Source organism: Erinaceus europaeus, chromosome 11, assembly GCF_950295315.1.
Source record: "Erinaceus europaeus chromosome 11, mEriEur2.1, whole genome shotgun sequence".
Classification (NCBI taxonomy): Eukaryota; Metazoa; Chordata; class Mammalia; order Eulipotyphla; family Erinaceidae; genus Erinaceus; species Erinaceus europaeus.
This window is the reverse complement of record NC_080172.1, coordinates 59,748,580-59,766,415: the sequence shown is the minus strand read 5'-3', so window position 1 is coordinate 59,766,415 and position 17,836 is coordinate 59,748,580. Positions and strand designations below refer to the sequence as shown.

Genomic DNA, 17,836 nt, shown 5'->3' with positions numbered 1-17,836 from the left:
GAACCTGGGACAAACTTAGCACCAAAAAAGCAAATGACCCCATCCAAAAATGGGCAGAGGATATGAACAAAACATTCACTATAGAGGAGATCCAAAAGGCTAACAAACATATGAAAAACTGCTCTAGTTCACTGATTGTCAGAGAAATGCAAATTAAGACAACACTAAGATACCACCTCATTCCTATAAGAATGGCATACATCAAAAAGGAGAGCAGCAACAAATGCTGGAGAGGTTGTGGGGACAGAGGAACCCTTCTACACTGCTGGTGGGAATGTAAATTGGTACAGGCTCTGTGGAGAGCAGTCTGGAAAACTCTCAGAAGGCTAGACATGGAACTTCCATATGATCCAGTAATTCCTCTCCTGGGGTTATACCCCAAGGACTCCATAACACCCAACCAAAAAGAGGTGTGAACTCCTATGTTCATAGTAGCACAATTCATAATAGCTAAAACCTGGAAGCAACCCAGGTGCCCAACAACAGATGAGTGGCTGAGAAAGCTGTGGTATATATATACAATGGAATACTATGCAGCTATCAAGAATAATGAACCCACCTTCTCTGACCCATCTTGGACAGAGCTAGAAGGAATTATGTCAAGTGAACTAAGTCAGAAAGATAAAGATGAGTATGGGATGATCCCACTCATCAACAGAAGTTGAGTAAGAAGATCTGAAAGGGAAACTAAAAGCAGGACCTGACCAAATTGTAAGTAGGGAACCAAAGTAAAAACCCTGTGGTGAGGGGTAGACATGCAGCTTCCTGGGCCAGTGGGGTGTGTGAGTGGGTGGGAGGGATGGGTCACTGTCTTTTGGTGGTGGGAATGGTGTTTATGTACACTCCTAGCAAAATGTAGACATATAAATCAATAGTTAATTAATATGAGAGGGGGAAAATCAATTGTATGTCTCAAAGTTTTTCAAAACACAAACTGAATCTTTTTAATATATAGGCTGTGTTTGATATGCAGACTCAAAAGCCTAGACCAAGTAGATCAGAAGCATCCAATAGCACAGCTATATACAAGATACTGGGTACTGTACAGCAAACCCTAACAAAAGGACTTTTCAAAGTTAACCCAATTACCAAATAATGTGATGATAACATTAACTATCGATTGTCTTTTTGAACCCTAAGACAACAGGAACCTCACATCTCCACTATAATGCCCCTACTTCCCCCAGTCCTGGAACCATTGGATAGGGCGCACTTTCCCATATGTGTCTCCCAATCCATACCAAATAATATTGCATCCGCCAATCACAACCTAATCAACGCAACGATTGCCACCTCAACATGTTTCACCTCAGACTGTGTCCAGAGACTTCATGTGGGGAATGACAGCCCTTCAGCTTCATTACTCAGGTGAGACCTTTCCTTTTATAGTACACTCTAATTTCATCTCAGGTGGTTCACTTTCTAACAAAGTCCCAAAACCTAGATATACACCAGTTTCTGTGAGAGAGAGCTTATGTTCACACGTATCCATAAACTACTGCAAAATATATACCTGAAAGCAGAAGTACACTAGAGTTTGCAGTGAGTACCTCCCTAACACTTCCTCTCCACTGTTCCAAGCTTTGGGTCCATGATTGCTCAACAATTTGTTTGGCTTCGTATGTTAACTCTCTTTTCAATCACCAGGTTCCAGATGCCACCAGGATGCTGGCCAGGCTTCCCTGGATTGAAGACCCCACCAATGTGTCCTGGGGCTCAGCTTCCCCAGAGATACACCTTACTAGGGAAAGAGAGAGGCAGACTGGGAGTATGGACAGACCAGTCAACGCCCATGTTCAGGGGGGAAGCAATTACAGAAGCCAGACCTTCTACCTTCTGCAACCCTTAATGATCCTGGGTCCATGCTCCCAGAGGGATAGAGAATGGGAAAGCTATCAGGGGAGGGGGTGGGTTATGGAGATTGGGTGGTGAGAATTGTGTGGAGTTGTACCCCTCCTACCCTATGGTTTTGTTAATTAATCCTTTCTTAAAAAAAAAAAAAAAAAGAACCTGGGACCTCAGAGCCTCAGGCATGAAATCTTTTGCATAACTATTGTGCTATCTCCCCAGCCCAGACCTTGTCTTTTGTTTTGGAAATGTACTAGGTCCTTATTCTGATGATCACAACTGCTGGCCCTTTAGACTGTCCTACTGTAGTTATCCTTTGTCACAGCCCATTTGTGCTTGGCACAGTCATGACCTTGAGAAATAACCTTGCAGTCTATCTCCCTTTAGAAACTAGTTGTTTTTGTAGGGCTTCATCCCCCAATCCTATCACTTCTCTCTGACCCAGCATACGGTTTCAGTTTCTTGCTCACTGCTGTTCTAGCAAGATAATTGGCTTTGAAATGTACTCAAGATTGATCTGTCTGAGCCACTTAATGTCTTGACATTGCCCTGCCTCTGAGCACAAAGGTTTTCTCAGCCTCCAATTTTCCATACCCCATCTCCTCTTCCACAGGTATTTTTCAAGTACATGGAAGGTAAACGAATTTCCAATCCCATGTCCTTCATGTCCACTCTGTCATTTCTTTCTCTTTTATTTAATCAGTTTATTTGTTTATTTATTGATAGAGACAGAGATAACTGAGATAAATTGGGGGGATAAAAAGGAGAAAGAAAAAGAGACACTTGCAACAGTTCTTCACCACTTATGAAGCTTCCTCCCTTATAAAGCCCCCCACCCCATAGGTGCGAACTGGGGCCTTGAATCCAAGTCCTTCTACATGGTAACCTGTGAGCTCTACCAGATGTACCACTGCCCTGTCCTTTCTGTCATTTCTTTTTCAAGTCTGTTTACCACTCACTCACTGTCTTTAAAGACTCAGCTCCAAGCCAACTATTTCTGAGATACCTTTCCTGATTAACTTTCCCACCCCTTGCTCATCCTTCAGTGTTCTCTTTCCACATCAGAACAGGGGCTCCTTTGTGCTCTTGGTACTTTGTCTCTAGTTATCATTGGACACCATAAAAAAAATACACTGAAAAAAATACTTGCCTAGCTTTTTAACTTAATGGTAAGGGACATGAGAAGTATTTCTAGATATTATTTAAGTGCTTGCTGTGCAGCAGGAACCATTCCAAGAGCTGTATACAAATGATCTCACTACCACTTTGTGACAGCTCTGCTGTAGAGATTTTTGTTGCCTTCCAAACAAACAATTTGTTTCTTCATGGTTGGAAGAGCCTTAATTTTATTTGGGTGTCCATAATTCTGCCTGGTAGCCAAGGAATGCTGTATCCCAATTGGTCTAAGTCAGTTAGAATTTTCTTTTCTTTCTTTCTCTGCCACTAGAGTTACCAATGAGGCTTTGTGCCTGCAAAATGAATCTGCCAGTCCTGGTGATGGTAATTGTTTGTTTTTCTTTTGATAGAAGATAGGAGAGAGAGAGAGAGAGAGAGGGAGAGAGAAAGGGAGAAAGAGAGCTAGAGAACTGCTCCACCACTCATGAAAATGAAAATTAGCCTCTAGAGATGGGAAACATGGGCTTGAACTTGAGTCCTTGCACATGTTAATTGTGTGCTCAACCATCTCACTCCAATCTCCTTTTCTTAGAGTAACTGGCTTCAAATGGACAAGTAAAAAATCTACTGGTAGATATGAAGAAAACTCTACTAAACAGAGAAAAAGATAAGGTACTTTTCTGTAGTTTCCAGAAGTCAGGAACTTTGGTAAGTATTTTGCAATGATGAAAGGAGTCAGCATGGGAACAAGAAGACATAAAGAAAAATTCAGCGGGGGTTAGGGGGGAACACCCCAAAATAGTAATAGGCGTAGGGGTGACTTAGAAAGGAAGTGACATGGTCAGGGAGGTGGCGCAGTGATAAAGCTTTGGACTCTCAAGCATGAGGTCCTGAGTTCTATCCCCGGAAGCACATGTGCCAGGGTGATGTTTGGTTCTTTCTCTCTCCTCTTATCTTTCTCATAAATAAATAAATAAAATATTTAAAAAAAAGAAAAGAAAGAAAGGAAGTGATGGCCACTGGAAAAAAAAATGGGAAAAAATATATCTATACCTATATAGATATAGATAGATAGTTATAGAATCAGCCCATATCAGTTCACCTTAGGCGAACTACTGTAGTTTCCATTGGAGGGGCTGAAACATAGAACTCTGTTGGTGGGATCTGTATGAAATTATACCCCTATTATCTTACAATTTTGTAAATCAATATTAAGTCACCAAAAAAAAATTTTAAGAGAAAAAAAGAAAGAAAGAAAGAAAGAAAAATTAAGAACCAAGAAATGGAAAGCAACTGAGTCTTTGATTATGAAGCAACCAACCCAGAAATATTAGGACTTATTTTTATGTGAAGCAATATATTTTCCTTATTGCTTAAATTGAATCACTTGTAGTAAAAAGCTTTTTAATCACTGTAGAACATTAGAATGTTTTATCATTATTTCCATTTTACAAATGAGATAATTGAAGCTTGAAGAGCTTCAGTAATTTATTCAAGATTAGCTGCTTCTAAATTATCAGCCTGACTCTAGGACGTCTAGACACTAAGCAAAGCTCAGCTCACTCTATAAGAAGAGTCTGCACTTACTTGTTTTTTTTTTTTTTTTCATCCTTGCTCTCAGCAGGTCAGCAATATAATAGGTGCTCAACAAATCTTTTCTGACTGCATGAGCACTTATGTGATTATAATTTTTATGACCATTCGTCCCTTAATGTTCCTGAATGGGACTATAGTTTGAGTCTCCTTCTTCTTCTTCTAGCGTTTGCCCTTCTTCCGTAGCCAGTCAACAGCGTCAGGTTGAGCCTGATGTAAAGTTTCGAGACCTCCTTTGAATCTGGAGAGGTGGCAGTCGTTTGAGTCTCCTGAAAAGCAATAAAAAATTCTATTTCATTTGACTCTTGCAACCATGAAGAACAAAAAATATGTTTTAGGATAAAGAAGCAAAGTAACAGCAGTATAAGTAGGAAAATGGATGAAGTAATCCCTTAGAGCCTTTATAGTCTGACATAATTAGCATCTCTGGGGTTACTCTGCAGGCTTTTTTTTTATATGAATTCTGGGAAGTTCAGTAGATAGATAAAAAGCAGTCGATAAAAATGGATATCTACTTATAGCTTTGGAAAGATCTTAGAAAACTCCAAAATGAAGAATACTTTTTTGCCTTATAAACTGAACCCTGAAAGCATAACTGCTCTTTTTACAGTGTAAGGTTGATTGGAAAACTAAATGGCTAAAAACATCATCAATAACTTGCGGCTGTCTGGAATCAGGAGTACTCAAGTATGAGAATCTAAAGTCTAGAGTTTCTAATCCAGGTTGCTGAGGAGTGAAACACACTCTTTCACAGTATGTGGATGGTCAGTGGGTTAAATATTAATATCCAGGGCAAGAGTAAAACTTTTAGAGGTTTACACACACACACACACACACACACACACACACACACACACAGCCATGTGTCTTCCATGTGCATACTTAATTTTTAAAAAGTCTATGCTAACTTATAACGAAGGTCAACAGAAGTTGAATGTTCCTAAGATATCCATTTAAAAGCAGATACTAATATATACATATATGCTTTCATTTTTCTTCTTTCACAACATCATGACTCCATAACATCCTAAATGTCATACATGTTTGGTTTGCTTGCTGCTGCTGTATGCTGTAGTTTAAGAAGCAAATGGGACATGAAAGGATATGGTGCTGTAAAACTCAGAATGTTAAATTACTTGGGAATAGTGGGATTTACACAATTGACTCAAAGACTATTTCATTAAGAAATATTCTTCCTCCAAAAGGTACAGTAGTTCTCCATTACCTAGGGCATCATAGTCATTCTTTCACCTCCTTCACCTTTTTGATTCAGGGATCGGTCCAAGTTTATCCTAGGCTATTGTAAAAGATAGGATGGCCTTACTTGACCTTTATCATATGCTTTGAAGGCCAAAAAATAGGATCCTGTTAACAAGTACAGTAGCACTTACTAGGAATGTTGGTGGGGAAGTAAGCAAGAGGTGTCCTCTATGTTCATAGCTGCATTATTCACAATAGCCAAAAAGTAGAAGCAGCCTAGAAGCCCATCATCAGATGACTTTCTAAAGAAGTTATAGGATATATATTCAATGGAATACTACTTTGCAATCAAAAAAGATAATATTGTGTCCTTTGGGACAAAATGGATGGAACTGGAGGTGATTCTGCTTAGTGAAATAAGAGAAAAAGACAACTCCCAGATGGTTTCACTCATATGTGGAATATAGAGATCTGATTTACATTAAATTGCTAAAAAAAACATCAAAACAAATTCAAGGAAACTGTAAGATTTATGAGAAATATAGTGATTATCTTTGGGAGGTGGGGATACAGAACTTTGGTGGTGGGTGTTGTGTGGAACTATACATTATAATTTTGCAATCTTGTAGCAAACTCTTAATAACAAAAATAAGACAAAAGGAAGAAAGAAAGAGAGAGAGAAAGAAGGAAAGAAAGAAAGAAAGAAAGAAAGAAAGAAAGAAAGAAAGAAAAAGAAAGAAAGAAAGGTGTGAGCAGTGAGTTGCCTTAGGAGAGAGGGTTCTCACCAATCTTATCCTATTTCCCTGTAATCTAACTCCACCCTCTACCACACCTCAGACCCACTTTCTTCTTTCATATGAAAGAAGGGGTTGTTACATTCTTTAGTCTGGGGATTGATATAATTATGATATATTTATATTTCAGGCAAGTTGAATATTGTTCAATGTTCTGAACAAGAATGAGTAGGTTTACTATAGTCTATAATGTGCTCTCATGAATATGACTGTATGAACTGAGGTAAGGTTTAGCTACAGTAACAAGGAGACCTCCCAAATTGCAGTAGGATAAGTAATGAGCATCATAAATAGCCTGGGTGGCTCTGGCTGTCAGGACAGCTCTGTTCCTTTATATCAATCAAGATCCTAGTTTTCTTCCATTTTGTCCTAGATTTATCTCCAAGTACAGAGTGAATATATATATATATATATATTCGTCAATAGGAGAGAAAAAGGAAATATGACTGATGAATTAATTCAGTTCTTAGGACATGAACTAGAGTTTTCAATACCTCTCCCACTTAGCCTATTAACCAGTCTAATCACAAGGCCCTCTTAGATGCAAAGGACGCTGGGAAATGTAGTTTCTAAGTAGGTACCCTCTACCTAACCTAGGAACAGCAGGGAGCAGGAGACTCTACTAAAAGGAGGGAACTGAGAAGCTAATACTGGGAACCACAACAGCCTCTTCTCACCAAGTTTAGGTGAATTATTTTTTCTTCAGCTCTCACATCACCACTTGATACAAAAGACTAGTAATATATACCACCCCTATTTTACAGAATAATTTGGAAGATAAAACAAAATTGGACTTGTGAGAACTTGGAATATTTTTAAATGATCTTTCTGTTTTTGAGGTCAGCTTGGCCCACAAGCCTAAAAATGCTTCAGAAATCCCACCTTCTCAGAATGCTCTACCCCACCACTATCCCTGCCAAAGTACCAGTAGGTCTCCCTCAAGCACCAATGGCCATTGTGCTCTCTCCCCCTCACTGTTTTTTTTGTTTTGTTTTGTTTTGTTTTTTATGTGTTTTGCCATTTTTGTTGTAGTGGTGGCAGCAAAAGAGAGTAAGTTCTACTAGTCCACCACTATCTTGGTGAGAAGTTCCTTTCCATTTCCTGTAAGCTTAGAAAAGTTTTTAAAGACTTTTCTTTCTTTTTTTTTCTAGTATTTATTTATTTTCCCTTTTAGTTGCCTTTTTTTTGTAGTTATTATTGTTGTTGTTATTGCTGTTGTCATTGTTGGCTAGGACAGAAAGAAATGGAGAGAGGAGGGGAAGACAGAGAAGAGAAGAGAAAGATAGACACCTGTTTCACTGCTTGTGAAGTGACTCCCCTGTAGGTGGGGGGCTAGGGGCTCGAACTGGGATCCTTACGCCCATCCTTGTGCTTGGAGCCACATGTGCTTAACCCGCTGTGCTACCGCCCGACTCCCTTTAAAGACTTTTCTAATGGTGTTGTCTTATAATGGCAAGTGTTATAGCTGCTTTATAAACCATTTCTTATTTTCTTGTAAAATAAAACAAATATGTACCATTGAGATAGTAGTCCTGCTTCTTGGGGATTCTCCAAGAAAAATAAAAAATGTAGGCTTACCAAAAAATGTATATAAATAAACATTAGTAATGGATTATTCATGGAACCAACACAAATGGATAAATTATGAGAGATCCGTAGAATGTACTACTACATACTCAGCAGTAAAAACGGGATGAATTACTTAATGCATGAAATAACTTGGGTAAATCTTAATGCATTATTCTCAGTGAAATTTTTTTAAAAAGAAAAGAAGGAAGTAAAAAAGAAAAGAAAATCACAATAAAAAAACTTTCTGCTGTATAATTCAATTGATATGGTTTTTCTGGGAAAGGCAAAATTGGAGGTGTAGAAAACAATTCAGTGATGGTCGGGGGCTTTGAATGGACATTTGAACACAAAAGAACCTGAGGGAAGCTGGAGGTGGTAGGACTGTTTTGTATTTCATTGTGCTGGTGCTTACACAGTCGTATGCTTGTCAAAACTTAAATACAATAAAAGGGCTAATTTTATGTTCTTATGTATACCTTAATACGTCTGGCTGCATGGGGCCAGTCGGTAGTGCAGCAGGTTAAGCACACATGGCACGAAGTGCACGGACCGGCATAAGGATGGCGTTCGAAACCCTGGCTCCCCACCTGCGGGGGGGGGGGGGGTCGCTTCACAAGTGGTGAAGCAGATCTGCAGGTGTCAAAGAAAATCAATAAGTTTAGATGCTAACACAAGCTATTATTCATTTACCTGAAAGATCGAACAATCTATTTCACATTTGAACAAGATAGTATAAGTGATAACTTCACATGCCGTACATTCCCTCAGATGAATCACCCCTCGCCCTTGTTGGCAGCAAGGCAGGCCTCACATCTCCTCACCAGATGAAATGCAGAGCAGCTCTATTATTTCCTGATTTCATACAGCTAGGCCATGATAGCTGGCATTTTAACTTGCCTTCCAGACTTTATTTAGTTCCTTTATTTTTCAGAGCGAATGCCAGTGTCAGATAATGACAAAAAAAGAAGTTTAAGAATTAGAGCAGGAACAAGATCAGACTAGAAGCTTTTTTGTTTGTTTGTTTTGTATTGTTTTGTTTTGAAATTCCAGATCTGTCTGTCTGTCTCTCTCTCTTTCTAGTGCCTCAGGCAGGATCTTCTGAAGCCTCATTCTCAAACAATAAGATGATGGCTCTCTTTCTCCTCCCTGGGGACCAGTATGACTCAGGCAGCAGGATGGGGCCTCTCTAGCTGTGGGAAAACAACAAAGATTCAGGGACTACCAGAAATTGCATCCCCACCCCCTTGATTCACCAGTAACACCTTCCCCACTCCACCCCCAAGATCAGAGCAGTGATGGACACAACCAGTAGAGCCCCAGTGCCAGAATAAGCAGTGAAATGCTTCAGATTATGAAAGTCATCTAGTCTGGGGAGACCATGAGAGGGGAAAATGAATGCAAATGATGAGCAGCTGCATGTTTCATCTTACTGTGCACCAGGAAGAACGGACACTGGGAGGCCATGCCATTGGCTTAGGTTTAAACCCCAGCACCACAAGAGAGAAGCTATAGCACCAGAAGAAGCTCTAGTGCTGTGGTATCTCTCCCACTCTCTCTGTCCCTTTATCTAAATGAAAAAGCTCCCCAGAATGGCGAACATGCACAAGGCACCAAATAAACAGATAAATAACCAAACAAAACTGGCCAGTTCATATTCATGTGTCTATAACATAATAGTAGTATACTAACTACTATTTTTATTTCTTTCAAGTTGCAGTGATCATTCCCCATCCCTACTCTGTCCAGTATATGAAGAGACCACTCTAGTCATACCTTTCATGGTTTCCTCCCATGCTCTCCTCCAAGGCAGACTTCATTTTACCAGGGCTCCACCTTCTTCCCAGTCCCAAAACCATCACTGCCAGGAAGGCCTCATTTCAATACAATCCCAGGGCATGACTCTAGAAATGCTTCCAGAATGAGATGCCTGTGTGTTAGGGGAGGGAACTTCTCTACAAATCAGAATAAAAACATGTTTCCCTTTAATTAAGGATGATATTCTCTCAAAGAAGAATGGACAAAAACTACTGCAGCTTTCTTCTACAAAATCTGCCTCTTGTCCCTCCCATTGCATTACATCTCTTGTATTCAACTCACTTCCCCCTCACCCCCAACATACCTCTGTTCCCTCTGCTCTCCCATAGCCTGAACAACCCCCACATCCTACCCAGTGTCCAAGTGTTGACGCTTTTCCATCCTGCCTAATTACCTGTCCTAAGGAAGCTAGGAAGATGCGTTTGCACCAGCTGGAGCCCAGCTGTAGAGAAATGGAATATTAAGGCATTTTCTTTTCTTCTGAGTCCTTGTTAATTCTTCCTAGTGGTGATTAGGTGGTTATTTTTAGCTCTATTGCAGCTCCTTGGTTAGTATTCTGGGCTGGTTTAGACAGCACTGAGGCACATTCAACATGTTTATGCTCTGCTCCTGTTCAGTCCCACTGAAATGCATAAAATGAACTTGCAGGGGTGGGGGCATCAACCAGCCTGCCAAGGCACACCCTCTTCAGCTGCTCCCTGGAGCACTGGCTTCTGTCCAAAGGCCCTGCAGCTCTGAGGCCAGGGACAAATTCTCATAGGAGAGATCTAGCAAATGAGCCATTTGAAGTCACATGAGGAAATGGAAAGAACACTACACTGGGAGTGAGGGGATTTGGCTTTCAGTTTAGACTTCATCATGAGCTGGCTGTGCAATACTTGGTAAATTAACTACCTGTTCTGAGTCATCAGTCAACCGTGTAGCTTCATCAGTCAATCCTGTTATTTTCTCCAGGACCAAGATATGATTGAGTCACCAAGTGTAAAATGCTACTTGAATGTCAAGACACTCAAATCAAAGGGAAGACTTCTTGAAAGCAAGATTTTCTCTTTCTTCTTTTGATCCATCTAGCTCCCTCTTCTAAAGCTAAACCATTAGGTGAAGTGGTTGTTCTTACTTCCTATCCATACCTTCCTTCCCTTTCTCTCAGCATTAATCCTTGGTACCTCCCACACAGTTTCTGGCAACTCAGGAACTGTTGTAGTGCAGATGTAGGTGAGGAATGTGTTTAGAACCCAAGGATGGTGGAGCAATGACTTGCTTACTCTCTCATGGAAAATTAAATTGGGCTGAGAAGGTAGTTCAGCAGTTCAAGGGTATCCCTTATGTGACTCAACCCTCAGTACCACAGGAGAAAAAGGACAAAGTCAAGTAGAACTATCGTGGTGGATCAATGCATTATATGCATTTTCTTTCTATTGTATTCACATGTAAAAATTAAATTAGATGAAATTTAAAACAAAGCAAGATGGCAGCTTGACAGGTAACACAATAGGTAAGACACTGAACTCACAGTCATTTATTTCAGTCCCCAGTACCATATGTGCCAGAGTGATGTTTTTGTTTTCTCTCCCTCTCTCTTTCTTATTAAGAAAGGCATTGTCGCACAGACTGGCATCAGGATCCTGGTTCGAGCCCCTGGCTCCCCACCTGCAGGGGGTTTGCTTCATAGGTGGTGAAGCAGGTGTCTATATTTCTCTCCCCCTCTCTCTCTTCCCCTCCTCTCTTGATTTCTCTCTGTCCTATCCAACAACAATGACAGCAATAACAACAACAATAACAATGACAACAATAAACAACAAGGGCAACAAAAGGGGAAAAAGTTAAAAAGAGAAAAAGGCAGGCATTGTTAGACAGGAGGGGGAGAAGGTAAAAGGAGAGGAGAAAGAGAAGGAGGAGATGATATAGAAGGCCACTGCATTTAAGAAAACACGCCAGTTAATTTCACTTAGCCTGCATAGGAATAATGAATTTTTCTTCTTTTTTAGATTTTATTTATCTATTTATTTTTATAGAGACAGAGAGAAATTGAGAGAGAAGGGAGGGAATAGGGAGAAAGAGATAGCTATAGCTCTATTTTACTGCTTGAATTTTCCCCCTGCAGGTGAGGATTGGGGGCTTAAACCCAAGTCCTTATGCACTGTACAATATGTGCAGTCCACCAGGTGTGTCACTGCCTGACCTAAGAATCAAAAATTCTGAACAATGGATTTTTCTGTTTTTCCTCAAGCAAGCACAGAAACTAAGTCAGTTCAAAGGGCTCTGTGCACCACCGATTTTCCAGCTATCGACCTTGCTCTATTGTGGTAATTGGATCATCGCTTCACCACGGAAGCCCTTGAAACCAAATGAGATTCCACTGCCCTGCATCACAGAAAGACAAACACTGTCTGAACAGGTAGTGGAAGCTGAGGGACTACTCATCAACCTCTCTGCTCCCCTATCTGAGGGAAGGTTTATACAGGCAGAAGGGCTATAGGGTAGTTAGAAATCTAGGAAGCCAGGTGGTGGGCTCCAGGGCAAGCAGGATGGTTGCTGAGGCCAACAGTCCTCTCCACATTCATGGGCACACAGCCTTCTGGGTCACCCTGGATTTTCCTGAACCTTTGGAGCTATACTTTCACCTTCCCAACCACCCTCATTTGTAAGATAGTAATAACCTGAAGAATACTTTCCAGGATTAAGTATTATGAATTCACATACATAATTTGACCTACAACCTTCTACACAGTAGAAGGATTTTATTAGCCCTGGTTTGAAATGCATTTATTATTGTCAGCTTTTACTGAGCAGACACTAGGGTCAAGAGTGCTCAGTGTATAATAGCATGCAACTCACATTCTAAATGTTAAGTTGGACTTGAACTAAAACTGTGAGACCAGAATCTAAGCTTCCAACAATATATGCACACATATACAGCCTCTGAATATAAAAATAGGAGTTTTTAATGTGAATGTACTTGAGGGTTGCATCATTTAAAAAATTCTTATATTCCCAGTGCCAAGTAGATTTTAATATGTATTTTATTGATAAATTTAAACTACAATCACATTTTAAATACTTACGCAGCCAACTGAAACCAAACCCTGAAAAGATTGGGTTTCAACTGCCTGGTGTGATCATGGAGAAAGGGCAGGGATTGAGAACTTGAGAAAAAACTTAACCCCAGAAATTGATGTGAGTCTGAGAATAAGAGACCGGGCAGAGGAGATAGAATAATGGCTATGCAAAAAGACTCAAGCCTGAGCCTCCAAAGTCCCAGGTTCAATCCCCTGTAGCACCTTAAACTAGAGTTGAGCAATACTCAAGGAAGAAATAAAAATGAAAATCTGATTGAGAATAAGAGATACCATGTTAGGTGGTGGTGCATGGACCTGAGTGCACATATTACCAAACACATGGACTAGGTTCAAGACCCCAGTGCCCACCTGCAGGGGGCAAGCTCCATGAGAGATGAAGCAGTAAGTACTACAAGTGTCTATATCTCATTGTCTCTCACTCTCTGTCTCTCCCTTGCCACGCAATATCTTTCTCCATCATATATGACATAAGAGAGATAGAGAGAGAGAGGGGAGAGGAGACAGAGAGACCATGTCAAGTACTTAGAGCCCCTCTATCTGTGACCATGGACTGCAAGCTCAGACTGACAGGGACTCAGGTTACACAGGTTCTTGTGCTAAATAGGAATGTATATGGGCCCTAGCTCAAATATGGTAAATAGTCAATGGTGTTTATATATTTGCCTAATGTTTGGGACCCTCTCTTTGCCTTAATGTAGCTTTATAACCCTATTCTCAACTGGCACCATCTTCCCAGACAATATTATTAGCCTACGTGCATGTTAACTGTCATGCTCAGGCAAAAATTACTAAAGTCATGGGTCCCTTGGAACATACTTAAATAGGTTTCCTAGTTACACATGAAGATCCCTAATTTCATTTGCTCTATCCCTACCTTTGGGTTCTTGCTTTATATCTTTGTCTTGCTTTATATCTTACACCTTTCAGCCACCAAATTGCAGCTGCTACTATGATTGCTTCCTGTCTTTCCTGGGCAGATGCCCTCACCAATGTGTTCCAGAGTCTCACCTCTCCAAAACTCAGCCCCACTAGGAAAAGGCAGAAACAGGTTAGGGATTGACCTCCCAACGTCCATGTCCAGTGGAGAAGCAATTACAGAAGCCAGAACTCTCAGCTTCTGCACCCCATAAAGAATTTTGGTCCAGGGACCAGGTGTTGGCACACCTGGTTGAGTGCACATGTTACATGTGCAAGGACCCAGGTTTGAAATCTTGGTCCCCACCTGCAGGGGGGAAGCTTCAGGAGGGGGGAAGCTTCAGGATTGGTGAAGCAGGGCTGCAGGTGTCTCTCTACCTCTTTCACTTTCTATCTACCCCTCCCCCCCTTGATTTTTGGCTGCCTCTATCCAATAAAGAAATTAAAGATAATAAAAAAATTAAAAAAAGAACTTTGTTTCAAACACCCAGAGTGATGAAGAACAGGAAAACTTCCAATGGGATGGGACACAGCACTCTGGTGGTGGGAACTATACAAAATTGTAACACTATTGTTGTACAATCTTGCTAATCATTATTAAATAACCAATAAAGTTTTCTGAAAAAATCACTTAGAGCCTCATTCCCTTCCTAATGGCTAACTATGGGAGAGGCCATTTTTCCAGAGTTGGGAATAGACCCTAGAAGTATAGAAATCTAGGTCCTGACCTTACTCTCCCTGGGAGGTCGGAAAAATCTGGTTCCTGTCTCATCCTTCCATATCTCAAAGACTATTTTTAAAGTTGCTATGACTGGAAGTTGATTTGAGTAACAAAGATAATTCTTCCTGGACTTGTATAAATGAAGTCTGCTCCTTTTTTGGTGAAAGTCTGATGATCAGAGCTCTGAAAATTTTCTGCTACATTACAACCATGAGTTTGAACCTATCATTTCTCTCACCAAAGCTAGAGACAAGTCCCTCCTCATCACCAACACAGCTATGCATTCTTGCCAGACTCATTTTATTTCTTTTTTAAAAAATATTTTAATAAGAAAGGTAGACAGACAGAAAGATACAAATAAAAAAAGACCAGAGCACTGCTCAGCTCTGGCTTATGGTGGTATTGGGGGTTGAACCTGGTACCTTGAAGCCTCAGGCACTAAAATCTTTTCCACAACTATTATACTGTCTCTCTGGCTCTCAGATTTTATTCCATTTTTGAAAGTTAAATAAGGCCTAGAAGCAGGAAAGTTCTCTTTCTTTCCTTCCTTCCTTCTTTTTTAAAAAATTTTATTTATAAAAAGGAAACACTGACAAAAACCATAGGCTATGAGAGGTACAACTCCACACAATTCCCACCACCAGAACTCCATATCCCATCCCATCCCCTGATAGCTTTCCTATTATTTGTCCCTCTGGAAGTATGGACCAAAGGACATTATAGGATGCAGAAGGTGGAATGTCTGGCTTCTGTAATTGCTTCCCTGCTGAACATGGGCATTGACAGGTTGATCCATACTTCCAACTTCTCTCTCTCTCTCTTGAGGCCCAGTCATCTCTATCAGGAACAACACAATACACCCCTTTGTGGGCGCCCATAGGACCTTGCCCTCAACATGGATCAACAATGGTAGATAATGTTCCATCCTCCAAGGAGGCTGGAACTTTATCTTCCACCTGACAAAGATGGGTCCTAAAATTGGGGCAGCTTGGAAAGTTACTACTCATGACCACAGACTGTGAGCTCAGACCTTCTTTCTTTTTTATGACAGAAATACAGAAAAAGAGAAGCCAGGGCACTGCTCAGCTCTGGCTTATGGTGGTACTGGGGATAGAAATCAGGACCCCAGAACCTCAGGCATCAATATGCCCCTCTCTCAGTTCTCTTTGAGGGCACAGATTTCAGGAAGCTGACCTCTTGCCCATCTGCAAGCAGATCACAGTATCTGGGTGTCTTCTGAAACCAGTGGCAAGCAGGGCAGGTGTGGGAGCAGCCAAGCATTTCTGACCCATTGCTGTTAGTGCACACTGGAGCCCAGTGTGTTCACCTTTAAGAGACTCTCAGGGATTCTGCTAGATCGCTGCCTGGATGTACCAGCAGTTCCTCCTGGTACAGTTAAGACACCCAAGTCTGGGACAAAGAGTTCCAAATAGAACAGTCTGACTGACTCTACAACCCTGGGGCAGATGGGACCAGTCTGCACTGGCTGGGATTGGAGCCACCTAACCCTGCCTTCTCTCTGGCTTGCACCTTCTGTACCTAACACAGGTATCTAAATGACCCCACCCAGTCCAGTGCCCAGTCGCAGCAGGGGAGTGATCTTTAAAAAGCTACTGTTGACACAAAGGCCAGAGCAAGCGTAGCCCATTGTATCTTTCTCTAATGACTGGCTCTGCAGCAGGTCCTGCTTGAAGATATGGGGCTGGCTGACACTGTTTTTGTTTTTGTTGTTATTGTTATTATTATCTTTATTTATTGGATAGAGATAGCCAGAATTTGGGAGAAAACGAGAAGCTAGATAGGGAGAGAAACAGAGTGACACCTTAAATACTGCTTCACCACTTGCAAAACTTTCCCCCTGCAGGTGGGGATGGGGGTGGTTGGGACTGGGGGCTTGAATCTGGTTCCTTACACTTATTCAAGAATTTTCTCTTTGAAAGGAATATTAAAAAGAAGAAATAACAGAAGCTGAATAAGCTAGGAAGGAAACACCGGGATATACTTGCAAGCCTCTTAGTATTTCTTTTTGTTTTTAAATAATTTTTATTTATAAAATGGAAACACTGACAAGACCATAGGATAAGAGGGGTACAAATCCAAACAATTCCCACCACCATAACTACGTATCCCATCCCTTCCCCTAATAGTTTTCCTATTCTTTATCCCTCTGGGAGTATGGACCCAGAGTCATTGTGGGGAACAGAAGGTGGAAGGTCTGGCATCTGTAATTGCTTTCCCACTGAACATGGGCATTGACAGGTCTATCCACACTCCCAGGCTGCCTCTTTCTTTCCCCAGTGGGGTGGGGTTTTGGGGAAGTGGAACTCCAGGACACATTGGTGGGGTCCTCTATCCTGGGAAGTCCGGTTGGTATCATGGTAGCATCTGGAACCTGGTGGCTGAAAAAGAGTTAAAATATAAAGCAGAATAAACTGTTGACTAATCATGAACCTAAAGGCTGGAATATTGCAGATGAAGATTTGGGGTCTCCATTATGGAAAAAGTTAGTAGGTCTGTTTTAGGTATATTCCAAAGCAGTCCATTGACTTTACCAATTTTTGCCTGAGCCTAACATGAGACAATAACTTGGGTCCACCTGCATATCTGAAGCCTCCTTAGTATTTCTACAGAGAAAGTTAAATTTATGCAGTGACATTGTCTTATTCCAGCATCACATTCTTATGGGGAAAAATTTCTGTTAACCAAGTGTTAAAAATATGAACTTAAAAAGTGCTCTTTTTTTTTCTTTTATCACTTTATTGTGGAACTAATTGTTTATAGTACAATTGTTGACACATGGGCACAATTTTTCACCACTTGTAAAAAAGTAAGCTCCAGGATTTGGATGTTAGACCAAAAACCATCAAATATCTAGAGTAAAACATTGGCAGAACCCATAAAATCTAAATTTTTGATAACTCAAGCTGAATCACAAGGAAAACAAAATAAAAAATAAACCAATAGGACCAAGTCAAACTGAAAAGCTTTTGTATGGCAAAAAGAACCACCACCAAAACAGAGAGACTCCTTACAGAATGGTAGAGAACTTTTCATGTCATACATTAGGCAAATGGCTAGTAATCAAAAAATAAACAAAGAGTACATTTTTATTTTTAATCAGATTACTTCTCAGTTCTGCCTTATAGCATTTCTAGGGACTGAACCGGGGGCCTCAGAGCTTCAGA

The 17,836-nt window shown here is 40.7% G+C and overlaps 1 long non-coding RNA gene across 1 annotated transcript; it reads right to left on the bottom strand.

Moving 5' to 3' along the window:
* Nucleotides 1-6,382: 6,382 nt before the first annotated feature.
* LOC132541230 (uncharacterized) lies at nt 6,383-10,544 on the bottom strand. The gene is made up of 3 exons (XR_009552397.1): nt 10,330-10,544; nt 9,894-10,072; nt 6,383-6,392 (listed from the first exon to the last, which is right to left on the bottom strand). It is a non-coding gene; the product is annotated as an uncharacterized LOC132541230 (long non-coding RNA).
* Nucleotides 10,545-17,836: the final 7,292 nt, after the last annotated feature.